Source organism: Meles meles, chromosome 3 (assembly GCF_922984935.1).
Source record: "Meles meles chromosome 3, mMelMel3.1 paternal haplotype, whole genome shotgun sequence".
Lineage (NCBI taxonomy): Eukaryota > Metazoa > Chordata > Mammalia > Carnivora > Mustelidae > Meles > Meles meles.
In genome coordinates this window covers 114,122,294-114,142,322 of record NC_060068.1, presented here as the reverse complement: position 1 = coordinate 114,142,322, position 20,029 = coordinate 114,122,294, and positions in this window count along the sequence as shown.

Below are 20,029 nucleotides of genomic sequence, written 5' to 3'. Positions count from 1 at the left end.
GTTATCCATAGGAAGGAAATAAGGTTATATTCCTACTACTTGTTTTTCACAAAAATAAATCCTGTATTTGATAAAGGCTTTATATCAAAAATCTAAACTATAAGAGTAAGGGTAGAAGACATATGACTATGTTTATGATTTGGGATAACACAAACCTTATTAGACAAAGCAAAAACTATAAAGAAAACAACTGATAAATGTCAAAATTAGAGGCTAAAAAGATATAATAAACAACAGACTGGGATAAAGTATTAGCAATATATATAATGCAAATTGGGTTTGTATCAAGACTATATAAAAATTCTAGAAGTCAAGAAGAAAAGAAAGATAGAACCAGTAGGAAAGTGGGGAAAAAGAGCTACATAGAGAATGGTACGTAGGGAAGTGATAGTGGTTACCTGTTACAAGGGACCCAGGATTTAGAGTAGTAATAAAAAAGAGATTTAGTTTTGTGTATAGCATTATGATTTTTATAAGAATACTGTTTTCATGAATTGTTCCTTATTCTAGATAGTCTTTATACATGGAGCAAATTATTTATTTAGCTATTTCTAATTAGGGACAATTAATTGATTTCTAAAGTTTTGCTATCCAAAGACTACTGCAATGAATATCCTTTATACATCTCTTTAAGAACACGAGGGAGATTTTTCCTTATGATAGATTCTAAAAATGGAATTGCTGGCTCATGGTATACTCTCATGTTTAAAGTTTGGAAGGTAGGGCCAAATTGCTTTACAAAGTGCCTATGACAGCTTTATTCTAACAATCAGTATATGTCTGTTTTAGTTTTCTGCACTCTTGCCAACAGTTGATATACTCATTCAAAATAAAAAATATGACAGCTCAGGAGATATATGGGCAAAGGCTCTGAATAATCACTTAGAGAAAAACAAAACAATGGTCAGTAAACATATGAAATTATGTTTGTTCTCACTACTAATCATGAAAATACAAAATATAACAACTGTGAGGTACCTTTTTTCAACCATCTGTTTGGCAAAAAAAATTTTTTTAAGTCCCTAGGATTTTAGAGAATGCATACCAATATTTTCACCATCCAGCAAAGTGAGATAAAAGACTTCTCATTTTTTGAAAATAGAATAAAGTTTTACTTAAAGTAGTAGAGAAATGGCCCATGGAACTTGTACAGGGAAATGAATAAAGATCAATCAAATGTTGTTGGAAGCCAAATACAGCCAGGCTCTGTCAGCAGACCGCAAGCAGCAGAGCTCTCTAGTCTTCCTGTTATTGCCATCAAAGTGATTGAAAGGAGAACAAACTGAGACTACTTACTAAGAATTCACACACATACATACACACACACACATACACACGGACTGGGTAGAGGAGTTCACATCTTAGTGGTCATTGTAGACAATATTGTGGAGTCAGATTGAAATATTAGCAACCCATGAGGAAAAATTAGTGATTGAGAACCTCCTGGAGTTTTATTTTTTTGAGAGGGCAGGAGAGAGATGTTTCTCATTTCTCATAAGCAAATTCATAGGGTTTCCCCCAGTAAAATGGGCCTATTTTTGTAACCAGCATAAGAAGGATATGAAATTAATGGAGTGCTCCATTTGTCTGGGAAATCATAGTATAATGTTGAAAAAGCTGCAAAAGTTTCACAACATTTGGAAAGTGAACTGGGTCCTAAAGGCAGTGTTTTCAGGGCCTTTCAATGTTAGATCAAACCTTGCAAAACTAACTGGTCTATTAGCTTGGAATTATAGATAAGTTTCAGGATATATCTCAAGAGACCAGTACAGCAACAGGCTAAGCTAAGAAATGTTGTGCAAAGCAATATTGGACAGTGAGTTCCAATCACTATCATATTTTTCTTTCATTAGAGATCAACCTGTATCTTGGACATTTTGTGGACTAGAATTTCCACAGGAAATTGTGGGAATGAGATAATTAAATATACATCTGAAATAGCATGCTCAAATTTCCAGTCAAGTCAGAAATGTGCTCATTGAGCACAACCTAAACCTCTCCTAGGTAGTCAGCCAGCTTTGCCATCAGCAGACTAAGGAGCAATGTGTAGTTACTTTCCTAATATAGTCCCATGTACTAGCATGAAGCTGCAAGGTGAAAAAAGAGGGAAAGGAAGGAGCTTCTCATGTGCCTAATCCAGAAGTAGAGAATAGAGATGGAGTTTGGAATCAAGTTCAAAAAAGAAGAGGATGGCTTTCTTTCTCCAAAAGTGGGACATGGGCTGTGCAAAAGATGAGAAGCAATGAATAGAATTATAATGCCATGAAATTTCCAGAACATTCTTCAGAAGTTCACTTTTCATTAATTTATGGATTAAGAAACCATATTATACTGTATTTCAAAACCTATGTGTACCTAGTAAATGCGGGCTATTCTGAACTGAGTGAGAGCGGTTTAAGATTAGTTACACTATATCTGGCATACAGGCTACCCTTTACCATAGAGTGAGGAGTCATGAATATTGTCAGTTACATTTGGCTGAGGAAGGTAAAGCAGATTTTCTTCAGATTTACCTCATTGGGTTAAATTTCTGAGGGTTTATCTAAAGTGGAGTTTTATTTCATTGATTGAAGAAGAGGGATGTTGGAATCTAAAGATTTTCGGAGGTGCTGCTGTAATAGACAGTTTTGTATTACTTGAGACTATGAAAGAGCCCTGGGAGATACAACTGAAGGTGCCAGAGTGTGTTGAGAAGTAGATTATACCTTTTCTATCTATAGGAGACATGCATGGAACATGTCGATTTAGTAGAGAAAAAGCACAGTTCCAGAGCAACTCTAGAAAACTAAAGCTATTTATGGGAATTAATAAATATTGTGGATCAAAGAAAGCCTAGATAAACAAAAACATCTTGCTTAGTTGCCTCAAGGATACCTTATCAGTACAGGGGCTTTCTTCTTATGAATCTGCAGCTGTGGACATTGAACATGAGGCCCACATTGGTGGCTAAAGAATAATTCATCTGTATAATTATTTATTTTTAAATTTTACATATTACTGTAATTAAGGTTGCATTAGTACTGCTTGTTTTGACTTTCTTGTCAAAAATAAGCCTTGCCTTCCCCACAAATAATATACTTCAACAGCTTCCCATCTTTTTATCAAAGTGGTGGAATTTTATAAAGATGCATATGTGTATATATATAATATATATATAAAAATACATATATACATATGTATACCATACCTGTATATACACATGAAATCTATTTTTTGTCTTTTTTTTTTTACAAAATACACTTTTTTTCATGGAAAGCTCTGTAAATTTGGTACAACTAATTTTTTTGTTTTCATGCCTCTTCCATATGCTATGCTATGCTATAAACTATGTATGGCCATTCTCATATTAACAGAAATTAAATTTATCTTCAGTTTTTGTCCAGTATGAATAATACTACAATAGATATTCCATACAAGTGTCTCTTCAGACTGAAATATTTTATTTCTATGAGATAGATTAGATTCTTAGAAGTTGAAATGCTAGATTAAATGGTATAAGTGTTTTTACTTTTAATAGATGTTTACAAATATAATAGTTCATACTTATATCATTAGCATATGAGAATACCCTTTTCTTCACAACCATACCCAAAATAGTTGCTCCAGCTCTTTTCAGCTTTGCCGGTTCTGTGGCTATGAAGTAGAATCTTAATGGAGTCAATATACAAATTTCCTAGTCTGTGTATACAATGCTACTAGAAATGTCACCATTGGAGTCTCATTTCTCAAAGTTCAAGGACATCTGGATATCCATTGTCTGGTTTGTAGTATGTGACAAGGGGACAACAGGAAATAGTTTCCTTTAATATATGCCTCTAACTTAAGCAGTAAACTCCAAGTGGCTTATTGTTTATTGCATATGGTGGATCAGCATAACAACATGCAGTGGAAGAAAGAAAATCAAGCACTATGATACCAAGAGCAATGGCCTTGAGATCTGAATTTTGCTGTGAAATTTATGGTTCTGGGTTGGCATAAAGTAGCTGGCTGCTGGAAGTTTCCTTTTAATCTCTAATGGATTGGTTAAGCTCCCCATCATTTATAAAGTACATCAGGAGGCTAGGATGGGATATTTAAAGGAGTGAAGAATAGAAGATCCACCCGTTATAGAATATACCCAGATTAATAGGTTTCTCTGTCACAAGAAAAAAATACCAGCTCTATTCTCTGAGAAAAAGAGAGTAGAATGATGATAGAAGAGGAGAGTTAGGAAGAGGTCTAGGGTCAGGATGGGAAAGCTATAAAGTCAACACAGAAAGGCAAATATTCTCTTTCACGGTTCTTGAGCAAGAGACAGTGGCTGTAGAGCCCAAGGGAACAGCCGTATATCTCGGGCCGGTATTGGTATTTGAGAACTTTAAAGAACTCCAAAGTGGAAAGGCAAATCATATAGAACAGTCTCTTAAGAGCCAAACATGCCAGGGAACTTACTGCTGTTGTTAGGGCACAGAATAATACTTAAGCCCATCTTTAACTACTAGGAAGATGTAACTTTACCACCCTTTCTGAGAGCTTAATGATATCAATCAGAGGGATATAGCATGATGGGACTTTTTTCCTCTCTAACACTCAACTATTCCAATGTACATCTACATACCATGGCTGGTAGAAGCCAGAGAGGCAAAAAGGGCTCTCGTATTTAAGGAAGAGATTGGAAGTTTTAACTATAACTCACAGAAGATCTGCTGAGAAAACGTTCATCTTCACAGTCTAAAAAGTCTGATTACCACCTTGGGCTCAGGGATCTTTGAATTCTCTCTCCCACTCCCACTTAGGTATATTCATAATGAAATCAACTTGATCCATTTAATTGACATCCTCTGCAGGAGGGTAAGAGGAGGTAGGGCTTTTGGGGGATTAGAACAAAGTAAAGAGGGAAAGAGAATTCCCCTTTGGGAAGCACTTATTTCTCCAAATACTAGACATGGTGGTCATTTGCAAGCTTCAGAGCTTAGCATGAGGGACTCAGACTAGTTGAAGGCCTGAATCTTGGCTGAGCAGTATAAGGGAGTCCACTCCAGAACTTCTATACCCATGTGGTTTATGAAAAATTTAGAACGTGTGCCAGAACCAAAATTAGAGAACCGTCTTGTGGATTCTTCTGAATTTAATGTGGATATGTGATCAGCTAACAATAAAGTTGCTTAATAATGGTTATCTTTTCCTTTCCCCAGTAGGCATAGAGATCTGGGGCTTTATTCATATGATAAATACTATTTAGTATTTTCTACAAACTGCAAGTTTTTCCAGTTGCCAGTTGCCTTACATACAGTATCTCATGTAATTCCTGTTAAGTACTAGACCCAGTTTATACAGAAGAAACTAAAATTCAGGAGGACCTGGGTGGCTGTCATTGGACGTCTGCCTTTGGCTCAGATCATGATTTCAGGGTCCTGGGATCAAGCCTGCTCAGCTGGAAGCCTGCTTTTCCCTCTCCCACTTCTCCTGCTTGTATTCCCTCTCTCTCTGTGTCAAATAAATAAATAAAATCTTAAGAAAAAAAAAAAGAAACTAAAATTCATTCTCAAAGAGGGTAAGGAGCTCGTACAAGATCCCACACATTGTGAGCGATGGGAGAGAACTTCAAGGGCAGCTCTGCCTGACTTTCAGTTCCCTGTCCTTCCCACACTCTCTCTTCTAAACCAAGTACAGATGCAGTAGCTCCTTGTGCTCACTGAGAGAGACCCTTGCAGCTTCAAATAGTCTCAAGGGCCTTGGCATGCCAGCATAGTGGCCAGGTGCACTGGATTCATGGCAAAACTCCGCAACAGTGCTCTCTTTGTTCCGTGGCATTGAATTTCCGAGCATAATATTAGTGTCTCAGGAAATCCTCCCCAAAAAGTTATTTCCAGCCAGTAGCCACTGATTTATTCCAAATGTCTGACTGAGCTGAAGAGAGTTTCCCCTGGTCTGAAGTTGCTTGTCCTGGCAGACAAATGTCTGCCCTATTTCTTTTTAACCAAATTTGTCTCTGCTCCACAGGCTGAACGATCTCTCTCACCTATGTGCTGTCAGTTTACCTGGAGGTAGCAAAATAATGAATATAAATAAGGAACAGATCCTATCATAACATCTCTCCTAACTGCTTTATTTGTTTTTCCTGAAACAATGATTTTATCTTCATTTGTGTCCCTCATTATGGATGTTTCTTTTATTTCATATGCAGTACTTAGCCTTGGCAGCATCAACCCTACTGTTTGAAAAGCTCTTGGAATTTGAAGCAAAGCCATAGTCAAAGTTGACTTTGGCAGTCGTGTTTTTCAGACAGGCAAATTTCTCCATTTTCCCTAAAAGGTATCTAGGGCACTGAGATGAGACCATGTCCTGGACAACACAAAGACCTCTCAATGGATGTGAGGCATGCTCAAAGACCGTCTAAACACCAAACTTTTTAAACTTCGGGAAGTGAAGTAGCTAAAGTGGTTTACTAAAACCAATCATTGTCTCACAGCTTTGCCAAGCAAAGCAGCCAGTGCTGGTATTGAATAGGATATGCCTAGGTCACTCCTGGTACTTTTTTTTTTTTTTTAAGATTTTATTTATTTATCTGACAGATCACAAGTAGGCAGAGAAGCAGACAGAGAGAGAGGAAAGGAAGCAGGCTCTCTGCTGGGCAGAGAGCCCGATGTGGGACTTGATCCCAGGACCCTGGGATCATGACCCGAGCCGAAGGCAGAGCCACCCAGGTGCCCCAACTCCTGGTACTTTTGAGATAGAACACTGTAGTTATTTCATTAGAAAAGTGTTTTATTGGGATGTTAAAGAGTGGGAGTTAGGGACAAGTATTATCGAATGTACTGATTTCATAATTAGCATTTGAATTTCCTCCCAATTTCTCTTTAATCTGTGTATGTTTGTGCTCTATGCATTTTTGCCTTTTCAATTCTGACAGCACAGAGAATTCTTAGTCTCTTAAAAAGGTCTTTAAATGGGTTATAGGTGGCCTGGAGCGTCTTACAGAGAGCTTCTGATGGATGTCACTGAGCAGCGCTCCCTCATTGACTTCCAACATCCTATCTTCCATCCCCCCAGTTTTGCAGGTGCCCTCTGCCTTTTATTTTTTCCCCATAGTAAACAAATTCTACTACCCTTTCCCTGCTCTTTAGAACAATTCATTTCATCATTGCATCACCCGAACATGGTTCTCCCTGAAGACCCTTACTCTTGCATCTTTGTCAGGCAAATGCTGCTTTTTCTCACAGGCACCCCCCAGTGCCGTAGGTGCCACAGAAGCCCTGAGCAGTGAAGCTCATATCTCTTGGTTCCCCAGTGTCTCTTCTGAACTGCCCTTCTTCCACTCTTCCCCTCCCAAATTCCTGCTCCTTGATGATCATACTTTTCCTCCATGTGATTATTGCTGACTGTCTGGTCACTTCTGTTGACTGATGTACATTTTGATAGCCAGCTCACAGAGTTCCTCTCTACCCCAGATCATGCCACTGTGCTGTGTGACATCACAGTTTACAGGGATTGCCATCCAACATGATATTGATGGCCCCCTCAGTGCCAGCGTTTTAAACTGCTCTTCCACATCAGCTATACACTCCCTTGTCCACACTGTGGGTATTGTACACTCTGAATCCTACAACAGTTATTACTTTACCAATTATAGTAACTACCACTGATTAAACATATATTTTCTGCCAGGGCCCTGAGCTATCACTTTCAGATTTATTTTTTCATTTAATTCTGAATTCAACTCTCTGAGGTAGACACTACAGTGACCCCATTTTATTGAGTGGGAAACCAAGGCTCCAAATGTTTAAGGGAATTACTCTACATTAGAGGGTGACTAATGGTAGAGCTTGGAGTGAAAAATAGAGGTCTACTCCAAGTTGAAGCTTTTAGCTCCCACTATAGAAACATTCTGCTCTCTGACCTTACCTCTCTCTCTTCTGCTTCCTTTCTTCAGTGCTGTTACTCCTCATCTAGTTAGTCTTACGGTGTGCTCCAGGAGCTCCTTGGCCTGCCTGCTTCTTTTAAACATATTAGCTTCTCTGTGTTTTCACTTTCTTTCCTATTAAGTTGATTCTGTGGACTGTCATCAAACTGTAGTTTTTGCTAGGTTCTCCTATATTCTTTCCTATTGTCCTTCCTCCACACCTGCCTTAAAGAATTTTTAATCCACTGTACAAAGGCATTGCCAAGCAGTTTGGAGAGAAATCTCTCAAACCGTGGAAGATGCAAATCTTATTCCCCTTACTGTGCAATAAAAGTAACACTTTGGGGTGTCTGGCTGGTTCAGTCTGAAGACCATGCTGCTCTTGATGTCAGGGTTGTGAGTTTGAGCCCCACACAGTTCATAGAGATTACTTAAATAAATAAAACTTTAAAAAAGTAATAACCATGCTTATAACCACTTAGCATCTAATTTAAACTTCCAGTCTGGGTGACAGAAACTATATCTCAGTTTGGACATTTTTCCTCTTTTCCTGAAGTTGTATCTAATTTTCAAGTTATACATGTTAAAATAAGAGTCATTTGGGTGGAGATGAAGAAGAAAAAACTTTCCTTGGAATTGTCAGAAAATCACCCTAGAATCCCCTGAGATGTTTTCATTCAGATTGGTTTTTGGCAGATGAGGGAAGTACTGCTTCATCCTACTTCACTGCCTACTCCAGTGTCTCTACAGGTCTGTCACCCTCTGAGCTATTTATTATCCATGCTGGGCTGTGGCACCAGGGGACCCAAGGATACCGCATGATAAGGGTGTAGAAACAATGGAAAGGTGGTGTGTCCATGAACACATTCATTGAATATGCTGTGCTGTGCTGCCCACTGTGTCCCCCTTGCCAGTTCTCTAGAACTTTTGACCTTAGATGCTCTTGAGATATTCAGGGAATTTGTGGTGGTGGTGGCCCCTTTTCTTAGCAATTCCCTTTCTCTGTAATTCCATAATCCCCTCTTGATCACCTGTTTAGATATTACTTACCATTTATGTCTAAGCTCAGACTCAGTTCCCAGAGCCCCTAAAACAGGATCAGTGACATTTTACATTTTTCCATAAATTCTTGTCACTCTGCTTTGTCAACACCTGTGCATTCATCTACTTCCTCCTTCTGACTGTGAAATCCTGGGAATCAGGTGTTATGCGCGTCTGGATTATCATTAAGTTCTTACTGAAAGTAACAGAAACCACTAATTTACGTTCCTTTTCTTCATTTATACAAAATAGAAGAGAAGAAATTGTATTACTTTTTATGTCAACATGCATGTATTTAATGAAAAACTTGTCTATGATGGCTCTTTGAAATGGAAACATGTTTTTCAGAAAATTAGTATATTAATTTCTGTCATAGAACTTATGGACAAAATATTCTTAAAACAGCAAAGAGATACACCTCAGAAGAGCTAAAAATAATGGATTAGTACAAACTATCAACAAAGATTGATGAGGATATGGAACCACTGTAACTTTTGTACATTGCTGATAGTCACATAAAGTGGTACAACAATTCGAGAAAGTGGTTTGATTCATCTACTAAAATTCAGCATTTGCATACTGTTTAGTTAGCTGTTTCCATGTGTGCCAGAAGACATGAATAATAATGTTCAGAGGAGCATTATTTCTAAAGGCCCCAAATTGGAAACAGTACAATTGTACATCCACAGTAGAATGAATAAATGAAACAGGGCATATTCATGCAGTAGAATGTTACCGCTGCAAAGAAAATGAGTGGACTGTAGCTATACACATAAACATGGCTGAATCTTATAGCTGTTTTCATTTATGTAAAGTTCACTAACAGGCAAAACTAACTTAACCATATCAGAAGTCCAGAGAGTGGTAACCTTGGAGGAGGAAGAATCATTGGAGGTGAATTCTGGAGTACAAGAATGTTCCCTTTCCTGACCTGGATGGTAGTTTATTGCATGTTCAGTTTGCGATAGTTTATATTTTATGATTTGTACACATTTTTGCATGTGTGTTATGCTTTAATAGAAGTGTTTTTAAAAACCCAAGTTGATGATAGTATATCTGTATGTCAGAAATACGTCTGGGTAAAAGTTAGAAGAGGTCACTTTGGGTAGATATGGTAAATACTCTTTACAGGAGCTTGCAAGTTTACCAGTATAAGTCTATTGCTCTCCTTCTAGAAGCTGCAAAGACTCCTTTCAGCACTGTAATTACAGTGTAACTAGGTGAGCATTACTCTAAAGCAGGGATTCTTTTTTTTTTTTTTAGGTTATTTATTTATTTATTTATTTATTTAACAGAGAAAGACACAGCGAGAGACGGAACACAAGCAGGGGGAGTGGGAGAGGGAGACGCAGACTTCCTGCTGAGCAGGGAGCCCAATGCAGGGCTCAATCCGAGGACTCTGGGATCATGACCTGAACTGAAGACAGCCACTTAATGCCTAAGCCACCCAGGCGCCCCTAAAGCAGGGATTCTTTTTTTTTTTTTAAGATTTTTATTTATTTATTTGACAGAGAGAGATCACAGGTAGATAGAGAGGCAGGCAGAGAGAGAGAGGGGGAAGCAGGCTCCCTGCCGAGCAGAGAGCCCGATGCGGGACTCGATCCCAGGACATGAGATCATGACCTGAGCTGAAGGCAGCGGCTTAACCCACTGAGCCACCCAGGCGCCCCTAAAGCAGGGATTCTTAACCTTTTTTTTTCTTCCTCAGCTAGTTTGATATGACCTATAAACTAATATACCTAAGATTACAAGGGAAACCCATTGTAGCACAGTTATCAAAATATTAATTATGAATTTTCATTAGCACTTTGAATAGCAAGGCAGTATATTTAGAAACTAGGCAAGTTAGTTAAAATTTATTTTAAAAAGATATATCCTAGAGTGGGTGCTATTTACACCCTCCTACACCACATAACAAACAGGAGTATCTTTACAGAAAGTTAAGAAATCTCGTTTGAACCATCCAGTCTTACAGAACTTAAACAGTGAAGATGACTTATTTCCATGTATGTATTGATGAATGAACAGTTGAAGATATCAGCATGGGTGCTCTGTCACCATTAGAAGAACTTGCCACCACTTGGTGATAGAACCAACACTAGATGCCATGTAGTTATCCAGGCGTGCATTATGAGTAGCTATAGGTAGAAAGATCATAAGAAATGATCTAGTGGCAAGACTAATAGCCCTTGTAATTTCTAAGTGGTGGTGATAAAAATCAATACTTGAAGTATCTATAAGAAGTATAAAATGTTATACAAAGTATCCCGTATATGTAATACAAAAATGTTTTTGTTTCTGTTGGTCTGTATAAAGTCACAGTTACTGCTGATACTTCTGTGATTTGTTGCTTATATTCATAATGAAGGAAATGCTACATTTTAGTTAGAAGTTAGGAAAGTAAAATAAAGATTAAAGTATTGATATAATTCCCCCCCCAAGTTATGCATTCCCTGAATTATGGCCTGGGTTAAGAACTGCTCTTTGAGGGGTGCCTGGGTGGCTCAGCGGGTTAAGCCTCTGCCTTCAGCTCAGGTCATGATCTCAGGGTCCTGGGATCGAGCCCCCGCATGGGGCTCTCTGCTCAGCAGGGAGCCTACTTCCTCCTGTCTTTCTACCTGCCTCTCTGCCTACTTGTGATCTCTCTCTCTCTGTCAAATAAATAAATAAAATCTTAAAAAAAAAAAAAAAAGAACTGCTCTTTGAAAGTGAAGGTGTGAATTTCTGTGTTGACCTTTCTTGTTGAAGAATAGGTTGTAGGGAAGAGATGATACAAAAAGTCTTCAGTAATCACAAGTGACACCTGAAGCTTTTTCGTAGACAAAGAGTTAAGGTTAAGACTAAATAGAAAACAAGTAGTGCTCAGAACCCTCAGGAGAACTACACCCTGAACAGAAAAACCACTGACCCTAATCCTTTATTGTTTATGTTAAGGCATCTGTGTAGGTTGGGACACTTAGAAACATAAATTGACAACTGGAAATACTTAATTTGTTTTCTTAGATTAGGTCCCTTCACATAAATGTAGACTAAAGAATGAAACAATTGGGGAACTTCTGCTTATCCTTCACATCTCAGCTCACCCTACATGTCAACTTTGTTAAGGAGCACTTCCTATTCCCAGAGTGCCTGGAACTTCCCTATATGTAACACTCATCCTAATAATTTTGGGTTGGGGATTTGTTCTTTTATTTTACTAGATTATAAACTTCATCATTATAAGTCCTGTTCTTGCAGAAGGCTGATTTAATGCAGAATGACTCGTTAATAATTGGGGGCTTTCAAAAACTTAGAAGTCAGTGGGGGTATAGCTCAGTGGTAGAGCATTTGACTGCAAAAACTTAGAAGTCAGAATATCAGTGTATCAAACAAACAACTTCACTGACAGATGGAAGCTCCACAAAATTGAAAGGAAAAATGCCCCTCTTTTATATGGGCAAGCCACTTAAATCCCATATGTGTTTTTCCTCAGTTTTACCTACAAGATAATTTTTATTATCCTTTTTAAGTTAGGTAACTAAGTTAATAAAATGTAAAACTGCTTTTGACAAAAGTAGATCTTTTCAAAGGGTTACTAAGAATTACACTGCTGAGTAATTAAATTCACTGTAGAGGGAGATCAGCTGTGACTAATCTAGATCTTTTTTTTCTCACATTATTCCTTGATTTATTTTTCCACAGTTTACCAGACAAAATCAGCTTTTCTTCTGAGTGATTGTGATCTGTGTTTTAATACAAAATGATTTCTTTGTATTCCAAATGAGTATATATTCCAAATGAGTATATATATAAGGAGGAAGTTAATTTTTTTTTTGCTCAGTTCAGCTCTGCTGATAGTATTAACTATAAAAAGGATAAGATTTGTGGCCTTAATATATATCCTTGAATATTGTTGCATGTTGTAAAATATATATTTTTATAATACCACAAGAACTAGGGCAAGGACGAATGACCCCCAGCACTATTTTCACCCATTAATTTTATTTTATAACTTTATTGTTTGATACTCCTTTTCAATGAACTGGACCTATGCCCTCAATCCATAAAGAGAGAACACTCGCTGCTATGTACTAGCATTATTGTTTACCATCATGAGCCAGGAGTAAACTTAAAAGATAAGTAGCCTTGTCATCCACCTACTGCCACAAAGAATCCCACAATATGAATTAAACACACATTTCCTTTTACACATTTTCTTCAAAATATAAAAAGCCAGTGATGAGTAGCTCTACTTTGCAAGGAATTAGTTTTCTGATCAGAGAATTAAGTATATCTGTAGCTAATTAATTCTCTAGAAATCATGGAGATCAAAAACATATATCAGTGGGGAAGAGTTGAAACTTGTCCCAATCTATAGGGTTTTTGACTGGTGATACCCTACATTAAAACATTTCTTGGTTCAAGCATGTCCCCTAATCTATGAGGCTGGTCCCTAGGAACTCATCTGAACATTTGCTAGGTCAAATGCTGAATGAGGCCAAGGCTTTTCCTAAAGGAACATCTTGGTCGTGCATGCACTTACTCCTGGGTTGTACCTCCAAACAGGTGTTCTTCTGTGGGAGAACAGCAACTACATTTGCTTGTTTGTTTGTTTGTTTTATTTAAATTCCATTAGCCAACATATAGTACATCACTAGTCTCAGATGTAGCGTTCAATGATTCATCAATTGAGTATAACACCCAATGCTCATCACATCATGTGTCCTCCTTAGCCCATTACCAAGTTACCGCATCCCTCTGCTTTTTTAAAAGAGCAAAACCATGTGAACTCTACAGTCTGCTTTCTTGATCTCCAGAGTATACAGATTTTCACTCAAGCAGCAATTAGCAACTTCACTATACTCATCATGTTACTAAAACATATATATATGTACAATATGTCACCTGCTCTTCATCTGGCTGGCATGGATTCCATTTGGGAAAGGCGCTTGAAAGGCAGATACCATTTGTCACCTCTTGGTTACTCTTGGTCATATTCTGTGCTTAGTTTAGACATGAGCCAACTATACATGAGAACCATGCCTTTGCTCTTTATAGAAGTACTTTTATTATTTTTTTTAAAGGTTTTATTTATTTATTTGACAGAGAGAGAGAGAGAGAAGGAGCACAAGCAGGGGGAGTGGGAGAGGAAGAAGCAGACTTCCCGCTGAGCCTGATGCAGGGCTCAATCCCAGAACCCTGGGATCATGAACTGAACCGAAGGCAGAAGCTTAACAACTGAGCCACCCAGGTGCCCCTGTAGAAGTACTTTTAATAACTTGCTCATTCACATATTGCTTACTTTTTATTCAAGACTGTTTTAAGAAACAACAATGGTATCTTTACTTCTCAGGCAGGTATTTTATAAAATGTATATTAATAGTTTTTGCAACAGCATTCCTTATATAAAATTCCTGGTAAAAAATTTATTTTAGGATTTATTAAGAGAAAAAAATTAAAGAACCCAAACTTTATTTTCTCAGTAAAGAAAAAAATTATTTCAGCTTATTTTAATGTACACTGTGATACTACATTTACTTTTTTCTGCTAACTCCTAGGAGACTCAATTAAATCTGAGGTATAGTTATAGCAATTACATTAAACCTTACATCTAACACATTTGGATATATTTTTCCTTGGTTTTCATTTTTCATTTTCTATTTTATTATCCCAGTATATGTCTCTTATGATCATTTTTGTCAGATTATGTTGGAAAGAAATTAGATCCATGGTACTCCAATCACCAACCCCCGCAACACAAGGGACATATATTACATAATGCACGAAAGAGACAGTTCATCCACTATGGAAATAAGCTGAATGAACACAAATTGGATGGATGAAGTCTCTAATCAATACACAAATATTTGTGCCTATGCAAGATTGCTTTCCAAGGTAGAATAAATGAATTAGAAATTTTAAAACTATGAAATAGAAAATTAGAACACTGAGAGAGCTAAAGATATATTCATAACCAGCAGCATGTGTCACACAGTAATTTAACTTATAGAATTACAAAAGAGAGCTTTCACTAAGAAGGGATTTTAGCCAATTTTGAATGGTAGAGAACAGGATGACAGATTGGATGTGTAGATATGTTTGCATAATTGTGTGTGTTCTTATGCATGTTCATGTTATTAGAAGATCAGAAAGAGTGTGTTTGGAGAAAAAGAAAATAAGTAAAATACAGCATTTTTATGATACCTACTAATAGTGAAGGATAACAGAAGCCCATTCTTCTACATAAGATTTTAACTCCCAGTTAAGTTTCTGATTTTTTCCTCCCAATAAAGATAAAATGTCAGTTGTGTTTTTAGGAATCATTGGTAAATTATATCTGGACTGGAAAAATTAGAGATCTGATAGTGAGCCACGACTGTGGGCCTCCCTGAATATGATGACTCTTATAGTTGGATGTGTTCCTTGTGGGGACCTATGGGACTGTTTGTAGAAATCCAGGATCCTGTGGGGCAGCAACTTTTAAGCCAGTGTAGTTCATTCTCTTGTACTTGAACTGTCATCCAGGGTGACCAAGATGGCCTTAACACTCCTCTCTGCTGACTAAACTTTGTTCATGTTTCTTTCTGACTATAAGCCCCTGACTTCCCTCTTTTTAGAGAACTTGGAATTGTAAATTCTTCCTCTACCTCTGAGATGTAAATCTTCTATAACCTAGGACCATCTTTCTCCAGGACCTGGGAGCTTTCCTTTGAAATGTAATCCCTAAGAAAGATAGGACCCCTGACCATTGCAAGGGTAGGAGTCTATCTTTCATGGGCTATAAGTGACAGTTAGCAAACAGAGAACAAATAATGTGGCCTAATCATAGACTAATGTCCCTGCTTAAGATCACCCCGGTGGTTAAAGATATTCTCACCTTTGAAAAGGGAACTCTTGTACACTGTTGCTGGGAATGTAAACTAGGGTAAGTACTATGAAAATCAGTACGACACTTCCTCAAAAAATTAAAAATAGAAATATCAAATGATCCAATAATTCTAATATTAGGTATTTCCCCCAAAAATGAAAATACTGGGGCGCCTGGGTGGCTCAGTGGGTTAAGCCGCTGCCTTCAGCTCAGGTCATGATCTCAGGGTCCTGGGATCGAGTCCCACATCAGGCTCTCTGCTCAGCAGGGAGCCTGCTTCCCCCCCCCTCTCTGCCTGCCTCTCTGTCTACTTGTGATATCTCTCTGTCAAATAAATAAATAAATAATCTTAAAAAAAAAATGAAAATACTAATTCAAAAAGATATATGCACCCCTGTGTTTACTGCAGCGTCATTTACAGTAGCCAATGTGGAAGCAACCTAAGTGTCTATCAGCAGACATATGGATAAAGAAGATGTGGAATATATATGCAATGAAATATTACACACCCTTAAAAAAGATGAGGTCCTGCCATTTGTGACCACATGGATGGGCCTAGACAACATTACTCTAAGTGAAACAAGTCAGACAGAGAAAGACAAATACCATATGATTTCATTCATATGTAGAATCTATGAAAACAAACAAATAAATAAACAAAATCAGCATCAGACCTAGAAATATACAATGGCTGCCAGAGGGGAGGGGATCTGGATAGACAAAATGGGTAAAGGAGAATGGGAGTTACAGGCTTCCAGTTATAGAATGAATAAGTCACAGAAATAAAATGCACATAGTAAGCGGTATAGTCAATGATACTATAATAGCATATTGTAGCACAACAGGTGGTACAGTTGTGGCATAACATAATGTATAAACTTGTCAAATCACTATGTTGCACACCTGAAACTCCTGTAATCTTGTGTGTCAACCACACTCAAAATTTTTAAAAGAATTGCTTTTAATCTTCCCATCTTTTATTTCAAAAGTGTTGAGTTCATTTCCTATTCCTTAAGCATTAGCCTTGAATAACGTCTTCCATGCTATTATTTTTACAAGAGACCAGTGTCATTTTTCTTTCACAGGGATGAGGTGAGGGAGAAAAGTGGACAGCGGCTGGTTGGTTGTGTGGACTGCTGTAAAGACTACTTCCAAAGAAACCTGGTGCTGCTCTTCTTGCTGGCAAGCTGTGGTTTCCATCCTCTCTCTTCCAGAGGTGACTAAGGCCAATAAGGCCTATGATAGTCCTGTAAGTTTTTGTGGTTTTTTTAAATATTTTATTTATCAGACAGAGATCACAAGTATGCAGAGAGGCAGGTAGAGAGAGAGAAGGAAGCAGGCTTCCCACCGAGCAGAGAGCCTGATGTGGGGCTCAATCCCAGGACCCTGAGATCATGACCTGAGCTGAAGGCAGAGGCTTAACCCACTGAGCCACCCAGGCACCCTGGAGTTTACTTTCAACCAAGTAAAACTAGAAAGTGAAATGATGAGTCTTAATTAACTTGCTTCATAGTTTTTTGTAGCCTAATCTTTTTTGTCAGTCCTTGATACTTCATTACTATTTTATGGCTCTTGAGAAAGCTGGTACCCTTGTAATGGAGCTGCTTACTTGTGTTGGGAGTTTTGAAGAAAAATTCAGCTATTTTAGTTAGCTACAAATAGAACAGTAGTTTATTCATAGGTAAAGGAGATAACCAGTATACTATCTTCAAAAACAAAACAAGAACAAACACCCACATGGGATTTATAAGAAAATGAATAGAGGATAAAACCCTACAAGTAGTCTAGGACCAGTGAGGTTTGTTTTAGCATTTTGTAGGATCCCTCGGGATGGGAATATAATGGATTCCCTGGTAGCTAGTGAAGAGACTATTCTGAACACCCAGCCCTTGAGCAGACTGCCTGGGGTCATCTCATAAAAAAACAGAAAACCAATTTCAGTGGTTTATAGATTCTTTGAAAAACCTTGAGGGTTCAACTTTGAGTGTATATGATAAGCTTTCTCTTTGTATTGTCTGCTGGGGTGCTTTCATTTGGTACCTTTCATTAATTATTAGTCCGGGGCTGTACCCTTTCCTCATCAGAATTTCTCAGCACATTCACACAGCCTCAGCTTGGGCAGGATGATGGCAGACGATCCTTCCTGAGGGCTGAATGTGTTTTTCAAAAACAATTACACAAATTCAATTGATCAAGCTAGAAACACTGTTCAGAGACCTAAAGATAGAACAGAGGAGAACCAAAGAAGGAAAACAGGAACTTTTGACTCATTTTCATTCTTTTAATGATCCTTTAAATGTAGGTCATTTATTTGAAAGGAAGTATGTTTAGGACTTGTTTCAAATATATTCTAACTCTAAAATTAAAGCACATTCAGGCAGATAATGGATTGCTGGAAAATTATTATACACACTTTATCTAAAGAGCTGTCAAGAATTTATAAATGAATACTACATTGTCTGAAGTACTTATACAGACCTTGCACTAATGCTAGCTATCAGCTGTTAATGCGTAATAATTATGTCCTCATTGATAATTCTTCCAAGAATATGTTTTCCGTATCTCATTATTGCAATTCTCTTCTTCCTTCACCTTCTCATGCTTTTAACCTTTCCTTTTAAAATTTTTATTATTTTTTTCTACGCAGAGATGAATTCTTGGGAGTATAAAAGGATTTAATGGATGATGGGTTCTGTAGAGACATAGATGGCACATTTAAATCTAGAAAAATGACAGTAGCTTAATTGAGGAAAATAATAAAAAACATCTCTGGGACTATTCCAGACATCTTTGCATGCCACAGATAAAGGACTATGGGATACTGTGGGAGAAAATTGGACTTAACATATGGGGAAATGGGACTCTGGCAGAAATACAGTTAAATTCAGAACATTCCTAAGCTCAGTGCAGAAGTGTGCTTAAGTGCCATAGGAGTTAAAAAGTGAGGAAGACCCTGTGTGTATTTAAGGAATTTATGATCAGACCAAGTTCCTTTCTACTCAGGAGTCCTCTCTTTGAAAGTAAGGTTGACTTGTAGCCATTTTAAATTCCTACAGCCTAGCATAGGACCTGTCAATGTCCAGGAAATAGTTATTGAACTAAAGCACACAAAATGGGGGGGGGGGGTGCCAGGGTGGCTCAGTCAGTTTAAGCATCCGCCTTCGGTTCAGGTCATGATCTCAGGGTCCTGGGATAGAGCGCCGCATCGGGTTCCCTGCTTAGTGTGGGGTCTGCCTCTCCCCGTCGCTCTCAAAATAAATAAGATCTTTAGGAAAAAAAAAACCACACAAGGTTGCTTTATAGGAATAAATAAGAAAACTGCCATATTAATCAAGAAATCTTTCTCTGTAACACCTATAGATCTTTAAAAATATATCTCACCTCTCCCTGGGGAACCCGGGTGATTCACTTAGTTAAGCAATGACTCTTGATTCCATCCCAGGTCATGATCTTAGGGTGGCGGGATTGAGCCCTGCATCAGGCTTCATGTTTAGCAGAGAGTCTGCTTGAGATTCTCTTTTTCCCTCCCCCCCAACCCCCCCTCTCCGTCAAGTAAATAAATTTGGGGGGAAAAATTATATCTTAGCTCTCCCTTTGATTTAACGAAGCCTCTAGATTTAACAGATGAGGAAGGCAAACAAAAATAAAAATAATAACCACTTATTGAGCTACCGAGTTTATATACCATATTGAGTATTCTATAGGGTGCTTTACATGTTTTATCTGACTTTATTCTCACATCATTCTGTGAAGATACAATGAAGCAAATGAAGCGCCTGGTGGTGAAGAATTTTTGCACAGTTATATAGCTAGAAAGGGGAAAGACTAGTATCGCACCTCTGTTCTGTTCAACTCCAGAGCCCAAGTTTCTTCCATTGGTCTTTATGGTTCTCAGGCATGAGCAAATTACCTGAAGCCACTAAATACATGCTTCCAATAAGCCAGAAACTTTGACAGGTGTTCTTACTGGAAGGTTACTGCATCCAAGACTTACTGAGAATTACCCACTCATAAAAGGTAAGGTAAACCTTGATTTTTGTAAGTGAGCAATCTGAAGCTGATATTTAAGACATTTTCCTCTCATTTCCAAATCCCATTCATAGTATTTGTTATGACAAAAATACATGTGAATTTTGACTGTGACCTCCAAATAAAAGTGAGTTTTTATTGCTCTTCTCTTTGTAGTTTTATACACCAGCAAAGAGGGGAGGAATGGAAAGGAGAGTAGAAATTGATGTTTTAGGCAGTAGTAGTAGACA